General features: G+C 31.6%; 1 long non-coding RNA gene across 1 annotated transcript; it reads left to right on the top strand.

The window, feature by feature from the left end:
* Positions 1–2,669: 2,669 nt before the first annotated feature.
* On the top strand, positions 2,670–3,698 carry LOC145594202 (uncharacterized). The gene is made up of 3 exons (XR_014102827.1): positions 2,670–2,841; positions 3,177–3,365; positions 3,519–3,698. It is a non-coding gene; the product is annotated as an uncharacterized LOC145594202 (long non-coding RNA).
* Positions 3,699–11,925: the final 8,227 nt, after the last annotated feature.

Genomic DNA, 11,925 nt, shown 5'->3' with positions numbered 1-11,925 from the left:
AATCATTTCAAAAAGATTTAATTTATGACTTAAAAAAAATTCCAGCATACTTATTTAGTATAAAACATCACTTTTAGACTAGGAAAGTCATATATACACCATTAAAACCTTTTTCCCTTTTATGGGTAATCAAACCCTAACTCAATAATTAAAAAGTAGTGTGTGTAAATAATTTCCAGCATTAAATTGAAGGCTTTAAACAAATCAAAAATATGATTAGACCATGAATTAATCAAGAACAACAACCTAGCCTTAATCCCTAACCAATTATACAAAATCCCCAATTTTTATGGTTTATAATTTGGGGTATTTAATAAAATAAAAAACTGAAATTTATAACAATAAATTAGCGACATCAAAATCCCAAATCAACTCCAAAACATAATAAAAATCATGCCTTTAATACAATAAATCAATAGAATAAATTTTAGGATTAAAGAAGTTATATATATGTATATATTATGGCCGCCGGTGGTGGTGGCGGTGGCTTGCAGTACAAAAAGGAGGGAGAAGGAGAGAGAGGAGATGTGTGGGTTTTAGAGGAAAAAGAAAGAAAAATAAAGGGAAAAGGAGAGAGAGAAAATAAAGAGAAAACCTTTGAATTTTTTGTGAAACTTGACAATTATGAACATGTGTAGAAAAATCTTGATTTTTTAAGGTATTTATACTCTCATTTTAAAATTAAAACTCATATTTACAACTTTGTAATTATGAATTCCTAACCCCTTACCAATTCTTCCTTTTGGCCAACTTATTGGGCCCCTAATTTCCCAATAAGTTAGTCCACCAATTCAAAATAGGATTACCCCAATTAAAAATACTTCTGTTGCTTCAATTCATGATCTATTATATTTACACACTTATAATTCATTTAAATAAATAATTTTCTTTTTAATAAATAATTTCATTTTAATAAATAAAACAATTAATTTATATATATAAAAATATAATAAAAATGTTAAGTATTACAAAGCCCTCGCAAAGGCACATCATGGTGCTAGAAAAGGCATGCGAGGCTGGGCGTGCTATGGCCGCACAATCCCTCGCACACGCCGAGCAACATGCAAGTCGAGTGATGCGGGGCTATTCGTGTTGGCCCTTCGCATGGCCTAACAGCCAGCTATGTAATACCCCGTATTTTTATACTTATTTTATTTAAAATAAGTATTTTGTGAAGTATTTAAATAAATTGAAATGTTTTATTTATAGCATTTTAATTATTCATTTTAATAAATTTAGAAATATTTTATAAAAGGAAAGTTTATTTAATTAATTATTTTATTTAAGTTGGAAATTACTTTAAGAAAGTATTATTTGGAAAGGGATTAGGAAAGATAAAAAAAGGGCAAGTTTAAGAAGAAGGGTTTCTAGAGAATGGGTATAGATATTAAACACTTGAGGCAAATCAAACTTTGCCGAGAGTGGAAAAAACCCAAGGTAAACTTTCTCTCCCTTCTCCTTAATTTTCTTTTCTTTTTCATTCTTTTTCTCCTTCCCCTTTTTTTCGACATCACCACCGCCGGCCACCACCACCACCGGTGGGTCGTCGGCCACCAGCAGCCGGCAGTGGCGCCGACCTGTTGTCGGCTGCTCTTCTTCGAAAAAAAAAATAATATTTTGTTTTAATTGATTTAATCATAGATCTATTTATTAAATATGAGTTTTTGGATTAAATTATGATTTTTGATTATAAGTAGCATGTAATTTAATTTTCAGATTTTAATTCTAATTCAAAAGCCCTAATTTTGAAACCCTAGATTCATAAATTACTAATTAGTGAAGGATTATGATATAGGATGGTTTAAACCTTTGATTTTTAATGCTGAAATTTTTGGTTGTGCATTAAAAATCAAGTTTCATTAAGGAAATTTAATTACCAATTAATTGGGATTAAAGTACGATGTTTTACATATAATTTCAGCTTATTTTAATTAAATTATGAGGGGTTTAACAATAGTATATATTGCTGGAAATTTGTGTAGAGAGGATTTTAATACTCTTCTATGATTTTAAATTGTAGGAGACTTCCAAGTGAGTGAGTTCTATTAGTCACGGCAATATTAAGATCGTATACAAGGTACGTTCGCGTACTTAGCATAATTTTTATGATGTAGTAGCATGCTAAATGTGTTTAATTTATTACAAGTAGTATCATGCTAGATTTGGAATGAAAATTTATGATTTGGTTGTTATTGGTGATTGTATTTTGAAGCATGATTTATTTGTGATGGATTATTGGTTGGAAAATAATATTTTAGAATGTTGTATATGAACCACACTTTTATTTATGGCATGATAGAAAACATGTTTAATTAAACTAAATGTTTAATTTGGTTTGAAATATTAAAAGAGCACTACTACAAAATTTGGAAAAAAGACCACTAATTAAAGATCTGTCATCTAAACAATAGGTTTGTTTGATGTAGGAGACCTAATATTAGTAATAACGGCTCTCTTATATGCACTAGACCCCACCTCTTTGGTTAGTGAATAAAAGTATAAGAGATAACAGACCTGTTAAAAAACATCACGGGTCTTTAATGTGTAGTAGGGTCCACTTCTCAGATGAGAATAAAAAAGTGGGAAAAATAACAGACCCTTTAATAGACTCAACGGGTCTCTTAAGTTCAACTTTACATCTTTATTTACTAACCCCTTTAATTCGGACTTCCTTTCCTCCGTCCACACCCGACACCCCACAGATCTTCTCCCTTCAAAACTTTGTTATCTTTTCCACTTTTCTCTCTAACTCATTTATTGATGCTAGATCTTAATTCCCAACTCACCTAAAAAAAATTCAAACTTCTTCATCATCGTCGCCATTTCTGCCATAAAATCAAGGTATTTCTTCTTCAATTTTACAAATGTTAATTTATTTTTAATTTTTTTTATCAATTTGTAATTTTTAACTCAAATTTATGTTCTTTTCTCTTGCTAAATTCATTTTTTGCAGTTTATAGTAAATTTTTGTATTGGGCCGTTAGATTTTTGAAGAGTAATTTGGTTAGATGATGTCTGGTTACCTTAAGTTATTCTTATTTTTTTCATTAATAATTGATTAACTTGTTTGAAACATAGATCTATAAATTATAGTGGTGAGAAATCGATTATCTAGATTTAATTAGCTTTAAAAATAAATGCTTTTAATTTATATCATTGTGGGCTTGTGGCAGCAGATAGATCTATAAAACACATCAACGAAGATGATGAAATTCGCCACAACAATTTTCTTAGTATCATTGTGGGCTTGTGAGACCAATTTTCTTTCTAATAATATGAAATTCGGCACAACAACGAAGATGATGAAACTAGTGGGTAACATCTACAATTGACGACGATGATGGCATGAGTTCCTTTGGTTTAAGGTGCATTATTTCTCATCTTTTGTTGTTTAATATGTTTTTCAATCTAATTTCATCACTTATTATTTATTTTTTGTTTCACTTAGTATGTTATCAAAAATTTTATGTGTATTATTAATATTATGATGATTCATTATTTTATTTTTGTTTTATCAGATTTGCTTGATTTTATCACACAAAATTCTCATGAGATAGAAATGGAGCACTCAAGTTTATGGATTTATACGGACTGACGAAGTCATTGTAAATTTTAGTAAATTGAAATTGTTCTTTTATCAGGATTTTATGGTGGTCAATTTTATTGTATCTAATCAATTTTGATTTTTCTTAGTGCTACTTCTTAGAGTCTTGAATTCTAATTTACAATTTAATTTCCGCCAATTTATATAAAATATAAATATGAAATTAAAAAAAATTGAAATGCAACGACATCAAATATTATTATTATTATTATTATTATTATAGAGAGCAAAGAAGACCCGTCATTTGACATGATAAGTCAGTTTGATACAACTAAACAGACCCCATATCTCAAATAACGTGTCTCTTTTTCTTCTAAATTGTCAATTTCATAACTGACATAACAAACCTACTATCAGCAACAACGGCTCTCTTCGTCCTTATATACAGACCCCCTTGTGTGAGGCGGTCTGTTTATCAAACAGACCTCTGAGCTAGAGACCCGTCCACTTGTGGTCTCTAAGGCTTATTTGGACGGGTCTCTTCACCAATTTGTGTAGTAGTGGAGAATTTTATTATTGTTCATATAATTTTTATTGATGCTTTAAGCATGAGAAAGGAGCTATGTAAGTGTCTATGTACACAAGGAATAAATTGTATGTTGGTGGCTTAGTGCACTTAAGGTATTTTTAACACCGAGAGATAGGATTTTTGGCACATTAAGCGTTGAAGGTGTCTTTGACATCGAGGTAGATTTAAAAAGGGTTCAACATTAAATATTATGTGGACACTAATTATTTAAAAATTAATTAAAGTGTTTAATTGTTTGAACAATCATGATATTTGATGTTGTTATGTTTTGAGAGTCATCACCAAGTTAATAAATTGTAAAGAACGTAAAGTGAAAGAGATTATGCACCAAAACTCTTGGAACGTATATACCTTGAGTATGAACATATGGGGGGAGTTATGGGGTTTATATTTAACCATAACTTCTATTGGAGTACATGACGTTGTACATTCCTTTTATTATTATGCGCAGGAATTCCGCCACTTATGAGTGGTTCTTTTATACTAGCACGGTTGGAAAATGTGTTAGTACCCCTTTATTGGGGCAGGTTAGGGGGGAAACCCGTTCGATGCATAATCAAAATAAATAAATTATTTAGTTACTTAGTTGAGAAGTTTTGTTGAATGTTGCATGCTTGAAAAACACGTGCAACAAGGTAAGTTGCGTGTTGATAGGTAAATGCATGTTAGTGTGTTTAAATAAGCTTATGTACTCAGCTTTGCTGATTGTGTATTTGTGTGTTTGTTGGTCTTGTCTTTACCTTGGCCCTATGATGACCTGTTTTTAATGGAGAGTAGTGGAAACAAGTAGAGAGAAGCTTTTCAGGTAATGAAGCATATTCGTGATGGGCATGAGTGAAGAGCAAATCATGCTAGTTCCCATAGGTATATGATGTGTTATTGCTTTTGTTTATTTTATATTTCTTTTGCGAGACTAACGTAGAGGTTTTAAATTGAATTGATTTGATTAAGGGCCTACAATGGTTCCAAGTTGTAGGTTTGACTTTGTTTTACTTTGGTTTGACTTTACTTTTGTGAGTTGACTTTTTAAGTTGAGTCGTTTTAAATTATTTTAAAGGAGATTCTTCCGTTGTGTGTCTTTGATAGTTTCCTTAGCCGTTTTCACGGTGGTGATAATATCTTAGATGTTCCTATTTAAAGTTTCAAACAGGGCAAAACAAGTATTTTAAAAGTAAGGAATTTCTAGGGTGTTACAAGCTAGGCATACTGGCCATGCGAGGCACGCTTGTGCGAGCATGTTTGCGAGGCTGGCAGTGCTGCGAGTGCAAGTCCAATAGTAAGCTCGCACTAGTAGCATAGGCAAGCAACAACGCATTTAGCAGCATGCTAGCGTGCTCGCGCGCACTGGCTTAGCCCACCATCCGGATGCGAGCAAATGCCCGCATGGGCTTGCTGCGGCTGGCAGGCCAAGCCGAGGCACAAAGCTGGCATCTTGGCAAGCCTTGTTGCCCAAGAATTAACCGATCATGCTTGCTTATGATTGGAGGAGGTTTTTACTTGGGGATCAAGGAGACCGAGTGGTCCTCACCAAACCACTCCCATGTGTGTGTGCCAAGTGTTGTTTGATTATTTGTCTTGCTATTTAATTTAATTTAATTTAGAATTAAATTAATTGTTTATTTTTCTCACTCTATAATTTCTTCCAAATGGAAAGAAGATAGAAGTTTTTTTTAGAGTTTCTGCCTATAAATACCAAGCTTAGGAGTTGGGAATTACTCGCTTGAGTTGAACTCAATAAGGCATCTCTAAATAGGTGAGAAAACCTTAAAGTTCGTAATACTCTAGTCTTTCTTGGTCTAGCCCCGACTAAGCTTCGGGGTAGGGTCCGTTCGTGTCGGGTCTCAAGGGTGTCAGTTGTTGGAGGCTTGCGCATTTGCGGGGCTGAACGCTTTCAAGTCCTAACTCTAACAAAAAGCGAAGCATTCATCAAGGGTATGATCGTCTTTTCTTCTTAGCTAATTAATTATGTTATTAATTATGTTGTTAATATGCTTGTATTTAGTTGCATTTATTTATGTGCAGGTCTTGGGTCGGGTTTTTTTTTTCCGAGTGGTGTTGGATATCGCAAAACCCAACAGCGGGGATATTGGCAAGTTGCCGGAGTGGGGGCTGGGTGGTGGTTTTTTTTTAAAGTCTATTCATAAATTTTTCAAGAATTTTTAATTAGTTATATAATTTAGTTAATTTTTAATGACAAACAGAGATTAACGACGTTAGTCATTTGTGGTATGTCATGACATTTTCATAAAACTGAATATTATATGGTGAATTTGAAAAATGTTGGTGGTATTTAATGAATTATGTTAAAACTCAATGGTATTTGGTGAAAAAACTGTTGTTTTTTTTTTTTTTTTTTTTTTTTTATTTTTACCATCTATTGTTAAAAAAAAACCATTTAAGCTAACGAAATTTTAAAAATTCTATCGTGCCAAAAACACGTTCACTACAGGTATTGGGGTTTATTTTGTCCATTTGAATACAAATTGAGGTTAGAATTGACAAAAAAATTGTCATAAATGCCCCGTTTGGCCGTTTTGACTACTAAAAAATATCTCTATTGCGTGAAACACACAAAACGAGGCAGTCGCAATATTTTTTTGTCAATTCTAACCTCAATTTGGATCAAAGAACCAAAATGACCCCCCAAAACCTCTAGAGATTAGAGAAAATGTTTTTGACACGGAAATAAAAGATTTTTTTAACCGTTAGATTTAACGGCTTCTTGACGACAGTCGGTGAAAAACAATTTTTAAAATTTTTTTTGTTGTAAAATAAACTTTGTAAAGTTTTGATGGTAAAAAAAATTTCTTGATTTTTTTTTGTGGTAAAAGTAAAAAAAATCCTTGAAATAATAGTACTAGTATTGTGCCATAGGTGATGCTCGAGTTATTTATTAATGAGATAAACATTTTATCTATATGCCTATTTTAAAATTATATCTATGTGAGACAGTAAGTGGTGTATATCTATGTTGATTTAGGATATTTTTATGAGTACCATTTATGGCACTCATTTGATAAGTACTTAGGTTGTTTTTACCTTATTTTTATAGCTTTCTTTCTTGATAAATGCTTAGTTTTATGCATTTTCTCTTTATTTTCCTTTTCTCTCTTGTTTTGTGTTTTTATGGTTTTTCTAGTGTTTTCTCCTTTATTTTTCCTTTTGTCGTGGTTATAGGTATTGCACGAGGTTTGGGTCTCGATATTAGTGGTTTTCTAAGTTTGAATATGCTTTTGGAGTAAGCTCATAGCATTGGGAAGTTCAAGATGCAAGGAAGTGGATGCTCCAAGTTCTAGTTCTTGCGCTCTCAAGTCGTGCTCTCATGAAAGATGGTATTGAACCCACCGTGGAGGCCCTTGGAAACTGCCACCCCCAACATGTATCAAGTGGAGCTCACGAGACCCATTTGCGAGCACACGAAGCGGCAAAGAATTCGAAGAAACCCAGAAGAGCACGGGCACGCAGCCCCCTTATTCGAGGCACACATGGCCCGTGCGTGGGCGCACACCCTTGCCCGCGCGGGCTCTCCTTCCTGTTTTTGGCTTTGCTCGATTTGGTTCTCGCGTCTTTTATAAATACCTTTCTTAACCCGATTTTTGTATGGAGTTTTAGATATAATTTTGATCATAATTTTATCTTAGTTGAGAGCTTCCCTCTCTAGATCTAGGGTTAGTTTTAGGAGTAGATTTAGAGAGAGAAAGTGAGGAATTTCATTGAGAGATTGAAGATTCAAGGTGACAATTGTATTGAAGATCTCCATTATCAATCAATGAGGATTTCTAACTCTATCTCATTTTATTGCTTTATTTAATTTCATGTTTGTTTGGTTGGTTTGATTTTGATGTTTGATCTACATTAGTGTAATTGTTCTTTATATTTTGTTGATTCTTGATTTCCTTAATTGTGTTGTTGGTAGATGATGATTCTTGAGTAATTGTTTGGCTATGAATTGGGTGAAACTTATATGATTGATTGATTGTGATTAATTTGGGAATTGTGTTGATTGATTGTTGAGATTAAAGTGATTAATGTAAGTTTGCATGTGTGTAATTCGATTAGGCCTTGAGAATTATGCTAGATTACATTGTGATTTCTAATGACACGACCAATTGATTTAGGAATTGCAATTATCAATTGGTTTGGATTGTGATTCTCTTACTTTGTTATTCATAGAGACATCTAGATTATAAATGATTAGGAGATAGCTCTCTGATTACAATTGATAGCTCTTAACATTAGTCTTTACAACTATTGATTGACATGTTTTTCCCAAGTTGTTGCAATTGTCATGATTACATGTTGATCTCCATTCCCTAGTGTTTTATTTGTTTGATTCTTTGTTTTGTTAGTTGTTAGTGTTCCTTCTTTACCCTTGACTTCGACCTAGCTTAGGCGCCCAATTTGTAAATAGGAAAATTAAGGGGTTAATTTGTTAGCTTAGAGGGGTATTTATAGGAAAATAAAGGGGTTAATTTGTAAATAAATAAAAGGTAATTCAATGATTTAAATGGTAAATATCAAGATTTTGGTAATAATGAAAATCTTGATTTTAAATTCTTTTGTTTTATATGTAACAAACTACTAATTAATCTGTTCTACAACACTTAAATCGATAAAATAAATAAAAAAAAGTTCTAAAATGCTATGGTATTACAAAAGGAAAATATATAACCAAATTATCGCAAAACTAAAAAATACTCAATGCAGAATACCTAAACCTATTAAGTGATCATTCATGAATCTCTCAGCTCATTTTATTCACCAAGATACGAAAACAACAGTTGTAAAATAAACATCTCCTTTAGATGTCAGCTCTAAAAGTTACTCAAAGACATAAACTTACAATACTTGTAGGGTAAGACAAAATATTTTTAGAGCTTATATATAAAAATATAAATTAACCTTTGCTCTCATTAGACTGTACATATAAATTTTACAAAAGAACATCTAATCATATAACAAAATCTTATACGCACGAGCATTATAAACAAATACCCTTACTAAAAAAAAAAGTTGAGTAAATTATATAAAGTCATAAAATTGACGTGGTCGAAGAAAAACATATATACTATGTAAAACCATACCATATAAAGTTACATGGTTAAGAGTAAAAAGTATTCCCTTAACCGGACAACCTTGAAAAGTATAAACTTTTAAACTATCTTACCTTATTAAAACACAAATTTACACTTATCACCTCACTATTGGCGAAATATTGATAAAAAGATACAAAACTATATCAAAACAACAGAAAAGCGAATAAAACAGAGATCTAAGTTCATGTCGGCAACATAACTAATCATAATGGTGAATAGTGTTTGAATAGTGTCAAATATTGTTTGAACTAATCATAACTATTCAAACACTATTTGACACTATTTAAAACACTATTCACCATTATGTTTAGTTATGTCACCGATGCGAATTTTGGATCTCTGTTTGATTCGATTTTATGTTGTTTTGATTTAGTTTTGTATCTTTTTATCATTTTTTCGCCAATAGTGGAATAATACGATCGTGATAAGTGTAAAATAGGGTAAGATAGTTTAAAAGTTTATACATTTATACTTTTTAAGGTTGCTCGGTCAAGGGAATAATTTTTACTCTTAACCATGTCAACTTTATGTTGTATGGTTTCACATAGTATATTTTTTTACTTTGACCACGTCAATTTTATGACTTTATATAATTTACCTTACTTTATACTTTTTTTAGTAAGGGTCATTGTTTGTAATGTTCGTGCGTATAAGATTTTGTCGTATGGTTAGATGTTCTTTTGTAAATTTATATATATAGTCTAATAAGGGCAAAAGTTATTATCATTTTTTTTTTTGTAAAAAATCCTACTAATTCTCTCTGTAAAATTTATCTCTAAAAAATTCCCCTCTAATCTTTTGTTTTAGTTAAAATCTCTCTAATTTAGCCTTATTTTTTTTTAAGTTATTAGCTTATAAAAAGCATCATCTAGTTAAGTTGTTATTTTTACTTTTATTAAGTATTGTTATTATCTCTAATTCCTATTAAAAACACACACACACACAAAAAAATTCGATTTCAAATATTATTGTTGCTTCTTATCTTTGTCTAGACAAAAAAAAAAAAGTTTTATTGCTTCAGTGTTCCTAGCCTTTTTTAAAAATCAAGAAAAAAAGTTTATTTCTCAAGATCTCGTTTTATTAATAATTTTTTTTTACTTTAATAAAAAATCCAAAAAAAAAAAGATTCATTAGTGTAGGGAATATTTCAAGCATTATCCCAAACTTGAACCCCACTGTGATCATACACTAAAGTACGGTGGTGTCCAAAGGGAAGGAAGCTAGAGCAAAAGAGTTGCCAACAAGTTTTAGGAACTTGTAAAAGGGAATGAAGCTAGAGCAAAAGAGTCGCCAACAAGTTTTAGGAACATGTAAATCGTTAACAGGGTGAAGGTTACACCCCTTAACGATCCATGAGATCGCTAACTCCAATAGGTCTGGAACCAAGACTGGAAGTTCAGGGATGATGGTACAAATCCAATCAAAAAGAGAAAGAACCTGGCCTAATAATAGGCTTCTACTTTATTCTTCTCGTATTCATGTGCGCTTTCTGACTTACATGCAATAATTTAATTTACCCTAAACCTGTTTAATCTATGTTGGTTGAATAATAAAGCACAAATAACTCTATTATTGGCGATCACTTGAATTATAATTAAATTAACCTAAACAAGATTATTAATTATCTTATTAAGCGTGATTACAAGTACCAATTACCTTTAAACATGCATAAAAGGTGTGATCAAACATTAACAATAAAAATATAAATCAAGCAACATAATAATAATCATCATAATCAAAATAACAATCATAATGAAAACAATCATGTTCATGTTAAAAATAAAGCATAATAATAGCAAGACCCTAGGTATGATACTAACAAGATTAATAACAAACCCTAGTTTGTCACTAAACATAAAAATCAAAGCTTTAACCCTAACATGATACTAACATGATATTAAGAAAGAAAAATAGAAAGCATCATAGAAATCATAATTGATATAAGGAACTTATTCTTTACCTTAAACATCATACTAAGAAAAGCATCCTAACATGATACTAGGAAAAGCATCCTAACATGATATTAGGAATCAAAATAACAACCTAAACATGATTTCTATATCATAATATCAATTAAACAATTAAAGCACTTACTTGGATGCCTCATACCTCTTTATAATAACAAAATACACACGTTAGTAACTTCAAGGAAAATATTAAATCAAACAATTAAATTAAATAATTGAAATAGAGATTTGGGACCAAACCCTCAGAAATATCAAACCTTTCACGTCTAGGTCAAAGGCAACTTCGAACTTGGCTAGGTGTGTCTAGTGCTAATGTATGAGGAATTGTGTTGGTAAAAAGGGTTGGTTTAGGAAGAGAGAGAGAGAGAGAGAGAGAAAATCAAGAAATTCTTGATGAGAATTGGTGATTAAAAATGGAGGTCTAAGGACGCTATTTATAATGAAAAAGTCCGGAATTGATAAAACGAATCAGAGTTTGAAAAGGAATAAAACACGCCTCTATCGCCCACAACAGCACCTGTCGCCGGGCGACAGGGTCTGTTGCTAGGCGATAGCCTGTCATTTGGCGACCAGAAGGTTTTCCACGCGTTTTCTACTTTTTGATAAAATCAAGTCGTAAAAGTCCGTACGAAGGGAAAATCGTAATTTCACATAAACACTTCTTTTATTCCAAATAAAACTCAAAAAATATAATTATCAATTCTAATTCCATTAGGATTCAAAAAAATC

This window comes from Chenopodium album, chromosome 1 (genome assembly GCF_948465745.1).
Source record: "Chenopodium album chromosome 1, dcCheAlbu1.1, whole genome shotgun sequence".
Classification (NCBI taxonomy): Eukaryota; Viridiplantae; Streptophyta; class Magnoliopsida; order Caryophyllales; family Amaranthaceae; genus Chenopodium; species Chenopodium album.
The sequence above is the reverse complement of the archived record's forward strand: the minus strand, read 5'-3'. Positions and strand labels throughout refer to the sequence as shown.